This window comes from Macadamia integrifolia, unplaced genomic scaffold, assembly GCF_013358625.1.
Source record: "Macadamia integrifolia cultivar HAES 741 unplaced genomic scaffold, SCU_Mint_v3 scaffold1807, whole genome shotgun sequence".
Taxonomy (NCBI): domain Eukaryota; kingdom Viridiplantae; phylum Streptophyta; class Magnoliopsida; order Proteales; family Proteaceae; genus Macadamia; species Macadamia integrifolia.
The window spans coordinates 58,606-65,946 of NW_024868362.1; the positions used below are offsets into that span (position 1 = coordinate 58,606).

Genomic DNA, 7,341 nt, shown 5'->3' on the forward strand with positions numbered 1-7,341 from the left:
AAATCCTAACAAATCCGATCTCGATACATGGGTGCCCTTGAGGGTAAAAATGTGATAAATTTTGAATTTTATTAAAAAATAAGTGTAAATTTTGATGCAGTTCGATCAAGGCCAATGTGCATCAAAATTGGATTGGTACAACCTTGATCGATCCTGAGACTGATCCCTAGTTTTAGAATCTTGTGAGGATGTCCACGCTGTCATCAAAGGGGGGGTGGGTTTTGGAGCTTCACAAGGGTGGGGGCGTCATTAATTTCACCACCCTTTGTATCTAGTCACAAAGCTATCCGACCAAGGAGTGTCCTTTTCTAGAACTAAAACACAATAATAAGGGAAAAAGGAGGCAACCTAGCCACGTACTCCTGCACCCAAACACATGAACGCACAAAACTACTACCCTTCTTTGGGAAATAAAAAATCTCATCTACATATATGCCCTTGAGTGTGCTTTTTCATTGGCCTGCCTGTCAGGGGATACCTCTTGCCATAATAATGATAAGGGAGAGGGTTCCCTAAAAGCTAGCAGACATTGGATTATGTCTAAAAGCATCAACAGAGGTAGGAATTCTGCCTTTCATAAGGGATGGGGGCAACCATTTTGCCCCCTACCCCCCCTCCCCCCGGCAGTTATCTAGAAGGGAAATTTTTTTAATTAGGTTGCATAAAGATGAACAATTATTAATAAAATGTTGGTACCTATTTTAATAAAATGTTTAGATGGAACTAGGTTCAGGTTGGATTTTGGCTTGTGGGAGAACATGGGGTCAGGTTTTGTAGGGAAGGTTGGATTTTGGTTTATGGGAGAAAAGATATGGTTTTTATAATTGAGCAATGGGTCATTTCCTTAATTTTGTGCTTGCATGGGATATATGGAAGGAGAAAAATAGGTGAATCTTCTATCAGAAAAGCTAAAGCCTCTGGTGGATATGTCAAGGGTACAACAACTACTCAACAACTACTTAGCCTTATCCCAACTAAATGGGATCAACGGATATGTAAAGGGTCAACTCATGATAAATAGGTGGATATTGATCTAAGGATTTAAGTTCGATCTATCATTTTTGCAGAGTTTATTCATTCTAAACTTTGGATTGACCAGATATATCGTTGAATGCTGCATAATGTCCTACTGAATTGCATAAATTTGTGGAGCTTGCATGAAACTTTTTTATTTACTTTGCAAATTGAGACATTTGATTGGTCATTTACTTGCCTAAGGAAATAGATGAATTTTAATTCAGCAAACATCAGATTTTTTTTTTTTTTCATTTATTTTTGGATAGGTAGGACCCAAGGAGAATTGAACTCTTGACATCTCTTTATTGTGAGGAGTTGGTCTTTGCCAACTGAGCTGCCCCTTGGGGTTATGCAATCTTTAGATTGTTATGCAGTTTTAGGGAGGAAACTATCTTTCATTGATGAATTTGAAGGACAACCCTCTTTGTGAATCGTAGAAAGGATGGAGTTAGATATCATCTCAATAGGCTGAAGAGGTGTTTTAGTACCCTTTGTGGAAAGATATCAGTCTTTAAATTTGACTAGTTGAGTATAAGCATTGATGATAGGACATCTAAAACAGTTTATAGTCCTTTTCATCAAACCCCCAAAATAAAAAGGCTATAGCTGACATGAAAATAAGAAACTCAGACAATAGTATTCTACATTTAATTTTATATAGATCAAGTTCATTTCTCACCTCTCAATCTATTGATTACATGATATATTTCTTCATTTATTGTAGAAAGTTTCTGTTTCAACTTACTTGCTGAAAAGTTTTTCTGACTATATAAGGCCTCATGAAAATATGTAGAAGCATTGTGAGTATTTTCTTGTTAGTTTTCCAGAGTTTGTTTCTATTCAGAAGGTGAGATACTCGTTCGTGTTTATGTTTTGGATTTTCTTTTTCGGTTCTCTTTTTTTACTTTGAGTCTGACTTTTGAAAGAGAACATCATCTAATGAAAAATTAGTTGCAGTTCAAACTTTTTTTATTAATTTGAATCCAACCTATGATACACATCCAAGAGTATGTTGAATTTCTCAGTGAAAAGTAATTCACTTTATGATTTTCTAAAAAAGTTCCATGTAACATGGATACATATGTAGGAATCTGAATCTAGGATTTAGGACTTTCTCCACTTAAATGTTAGTGAGTTGTTCTTCCAACAAAGAATTTGGGTAGAATAATGTCTAGATGACTGTTAGAATTTGATGGACTTGGATCTCCCTAAAAAAAAAAAATGACTAAGTGACAATCATTCAATATATTGTATTAATGTTTATCATACATATTCTTCACAAGTTGAAGTTGCTACAGGATATTATTGAATGTTAACGACGAAGATATTTGGGAGAAAAAAAAGTTTTATCTATCATTTTGTTTGATGATGATGTAAATTTTAAATTTATATAAATTTATCTCAAGTTATTAGTTTTGGATGATGTAAATATTAAATATCTACTTAGATCTACTAATGTGTAACAACAGGGTAATATAAGTATACGAAAAAACAATTTTTTGTATTTACTTATAAACCTTTAGTGACGGATTTTTACTACCCCTAAAGAATAACCTTTTTTAAGACAGAATCTTCTGTCCCAATTGACAATAGTTTACGACAGTAAAATTCTATCTCAAATAAGTCAGGCTCTTTTGTGATGGAACTAAACGGTCACTACTTGGCCTGGCAACACACTATTTACGATAGAAAATTCTGTCTCTTATTTTGTTTTTTGCGACGGAAATATCCGTTTAGAAAAATGTCGCAATTGACCTCTTAGAGATGGAAAAAATTATCTGTCTCTAAAATTATGCGACGGTTGTAATGATAAAAGTGCGACAGAAATTTTTATTGTCTCTAAAGGTTATTAGCAACAATATTTTGGTATTTGGGACAGAAAATTTCCATTCCAAAAACCCATTTTTCTTGTAGTGATGGGCTCTGCCTATAAGTTGGGTCTGTTAGTACCCTTTTTACCTCAAAATTTACCTAGTAAGGAAGGAAGGACAACACTTGGAATCACCATGTTCCAGGTATATTGTAGAGGACTTAACATACCCTACCTTAATGTGGGACCCACTACTATAAATTCATTGGTGAGAGGTCCTTTCAGTAGAAGGAACAATAACAAGAATTGGACAGTGTGGAAGGTCCAGTTTGAGTCAGAAAGTTAGGGTTTGCAGTTAAAACAAGTAAGTTAAGATGGAATTCATAATACTAAATATTCTATTAAATACAATTAGGAACCAAAACTGACAGGGAGGACGGAACCCTGATTCGGGAACCTCTTGTACAGAAGTTTGAAAAACAAGGTGAGTGGGTGCCCTGACTTATTTTATAGAGTGTTTACTTTATTTAATTTTTGCTTGTATCTCATGCATCCTAGTGTGTGCATATTGTTATTATTTTGTTACTGACCTGGTGAAGCTGGGAACTAAAAAGGTAAGACAAGTAAGATGGGACACTAATGGATGCCTATCATTTATTTGCATATGATGTAACTAGTGGATGATTGATCACATTATGTAGAAATTCATAGGTTAGGAATATCACCACTTAATTGTTATAACCCTTGTCAGTAGGGGTGAGGAACTGACTAATCCTAACTCGTGGTTTCCTGATCCGCAACACACTTCTAGGGTACGTCATACTGTACCTAGAGATGGATAGCAGCAAGGTACAATATACTGCACACTAGACTGCCAAGGGTTGCAAACCTACGTGTTAGCCGGGGGACCGAGGTTCTTTCCAGAACTGGCTGACTCCTACCTACAACTAGCTTGTATCCTTGGAGCCCAATGTACTGGAAAGGGGATACCACCTATGTTGCATAGCATTGTACCACCTTTACAGACTTAGTATGGACTAGGAAGTAGTGTAATTTAATAAATCCATGAGCATCATATAAAGTGTGGAGTATGCATTGCATTATTTGTATTGTGTTTACTTGCCTGTTCACACCCCCTCAATGAGCATGTCATGCTCACTCCTCTTTATTTACCCTCTTTAGATGATGCGATTGGTATTCGGCCGGCTACCGGCACTGATTATGCCGCAATGGCCATGGACTTTATGGCCAGTTTTTCAGAGAAAGAGACCAACCACAGACCTGAATGCGGATGGGACGACTGTGCCTTCAGAGGTCAGATTTTCTTACGAACAAAATAGACATAGGAATTCTAAAATAGACATACATGAATTCTTTTTTTTGTGTATATATGTTCAACTGAACTAAAGCACTCTGATGTATATATCTCTACCACTGATATAGTGGGAAGCATTGTAAATAATTGTTTTGGAATATGTTAACAACAACTGGAATTGTAAATTTGTTCTATCATGTAGAAGACACTAGAAATATGTAATATATGTAACTACTGGACTATTGTACACGGAACGAAGATATATGTGTGTGGGGTTGTGGTGTTATGATTGTACTTCCCTAGTCTTGATCCTAGGAAAATAGGCCGATTGAATATGGTTAAGTGTCCAGTGCCACATACCTTAACCGATTGGAGGCAAGGTGTGACATAATATTTGTACCCTTTGATCTATCATATTGATCCAACAATTTTCTATCATATGTTAATGAATTGTTGCCGTTCCCAAGCTAATGAACAACGATCCTTATAACTATGGAGCAGGGATTTATTTCTTAAGAATCGGATTGGTATCCGTACGATATAGATCCAGATCATCCCAGACTGTCTTGGATCGATTGGTTTTACCCTTATTTTTTCATTTAAAAAATGAGTTTCATTACGATTTTACCCTTGATCAGATCTCGATATCTGATTCAGGATCGGCCAGGTATTAGTATCGGTCACCACGGATCCAATGCCGATACTTCATTCCCTGCTATGGAGATCTCCTCATCTATTTTCAATTTATTTCAATATATAGTAGTACCTAAATTACATCATTTTTACCAAAAAAAAAAGAAGCTAAATTACATCATTTCCTCCCTTCTTGTGAAAATGAACTAATAAACGTCATAACCTCAGTTCATAAGAACATCATTTGAACAAAAAATTAGAGTCATAATGGCATGCACGATAACATCAGCGCTCAAAGTAGCATCAACTGTAAATATCCCTTCAGCCATATCAATCTGAAGCAAGTCCAATTGAGACCTCAAAAGTGAGGCAGGCATGTAATGATTCCCTTCCTCTTCCCTTTTTTTAAGTCGAGCTGCTAATACATCTGCCGCAGCATCCAACAGAACAAACTTAATGCCACCACCACCACCACCGGCGCCGCCGCCAACTTCACTTGTCAGTTTGTTGTAATCAGGATCGGCCATTCGAAGGATTTCTCTGTATCTCTTTTGTAGAGCCGAACACGCAAGAATTACATTTTTGCTATTGCTTATGTGTTATGTGCCTTTGGAGTGTGTCACGGAGTGTTTCGAGCCAGGGGATCCTGTCTTCCTCCGATAATGGTATCCCTTTACCCATCTTTTCTGCATCATCAATTGTTGAGAAAGAATTAGAATTGTGGAGTAATAACATGGATTAAACTAAGTTCACATATAATTAAACCTTTGTTTGATTGTGGATGGAAATCGTCGGCGTCCAGAAAACTGCAATTCACGGCCTTTCCTAGCAACGCTCCTATTGTTCTGAGAATTTTAAAAATCAGAATATGATTATTATCGTTGAGAGCTACAAGTCAAAGCTGTACACGTGGCTAATAAAACAAGATCAACGGTGTGGATCTCCGGTTCTCATAAACAGAGAGGGAGGAAATCTGTAAATGACAGATGGGGGAGGAGAGAGGAGGGGGCTTACGATTTGCCTGAACCAGAGACACCCATGATCCAACTGCCAAGCCTGTAGTTCATCTCGTGCACAGAAAAGAAATCTGGTTTTAATAGATCGAATTCCAAAAGCAATCAAACAAGTTAAAAAAAAAAAAGGAAGATTTTTGTCATCTGAGATCCTTCTCCCATTTCAATCATACCCTTTTTGAATAATCCATCAATGACAAATGACAGAGAGAGAGAGAGAGAGAGAGAGAGAGATCTGACCTCTTAGAGTGGAATCCATGGTTGAGAGGGGCAAACCGCGAGGAGAAGAAGAAGAAGAATAGCTGTCTGACAGTCTTTTTCCCAATAATATGTGGGGAAATGAAATGCTTTTCATCCCTATGTCTAATTTCACCTACCAATGCAGACCCAGGTGGCTTTTCTTTTTGGTCCAAGTTTTTTAGGTCGAATCCGGTCCAAGGGCTGGCTAACTGGCTCGAGTCCAATTGGACTACGACCATAGACTGTTGGGGGGTTGATATGACCTTGTCTTGATCGATTTCCAGGTCCAGAATCTCAATCATATCCATCCATTGTCATAGTTACAGCAACGCATGTGGTTTGAAGCTAGCCTTTCTTGGTCCAACTCATTGAGCCGCTCGATTTGTGTCAAATTGAACAAACTTGTTCCGGGCTAGTGTTGGTGTATTAAAATGGGAAGACTTTCAGCCCAATTATGTCATGAATTCAGATCCTCTTCAACCATTGGTATGCCCAACTCAACATCCGATGGTTAGGAGCACTCGGACATGCACCCCAACACATGAGCGCTAACCCCAATTCCTCTTAGCTGTCAGATGCGCATTAAATCTTGTTTGATGAAGAAGATCTGAGTCCATCTGTCACACCAATTTTGCTGGCTTTAATTCAACCCAGATCTGATTGGGCCCTTACCCTCACTGATCAAAGTTGATAGTTCAGCATGCAAAGCATAGGCTGATGTGGACTACGTATGGAGGCATAGAGCGAGCATTAATAAGTGATATCTCGTAAGTCACACTCATAGTTGAAAAGTAGGTTTTTTTCTATTCAATTTGTCCTTCTCAAAGCCTTGTGAGTTGTGACTTTCAAGAAGACCGAGCGAGGCTCTCGGGATATAAATAAATAGTTGAAAGTTCGAATTCATTTCAGATTCGTTCTCTAGGTATATATCTAATCAAAGGATGTCTAGATTTGGATTCAATAATCTAGAAAATAATTATCTAATTCGAATAAATTGAGGGTTCTTAAAGATTCAACGGGTCTTAAGAGAATGAGAAAAAGAGCCAAGACAATTGAAAGACATGAAATAAGAGAAAATCATATCCAGTAGAAGAGGAAGGTGCAAGTTTACACAAGTTAGGGATGTAAATAGATTAGTTGAAAATTTGAGTTCGATTTGCATCCGTATCCTTTTAGGAGTATTCGTATCTAATGAAAAAATATTCAAATTCTATGAAATCTAATTCGTATTCAATCCATTTATATCCTTTCTCGTAAGAGGATAACTTCACCAGCAATAGTGTTGTCTTTCCCACACCCAATATTGTGACTTT

At 37.2% G+C, this 7,341-nt stretch overlaps 1 pseudogene; it reads right to left on the reverse strand.

Annotated features, from left to right (window-relative positions):
• Positions 1 to 4,868: 4,868 nt before the first annotated feature.
• On the reverse strand, positions 4,869 to 6,123 carry LOC122064886 (annotated as a pseudogene).
• Positions 6,124 to 7,341: the final 1,218 nt, after the last annotated feature.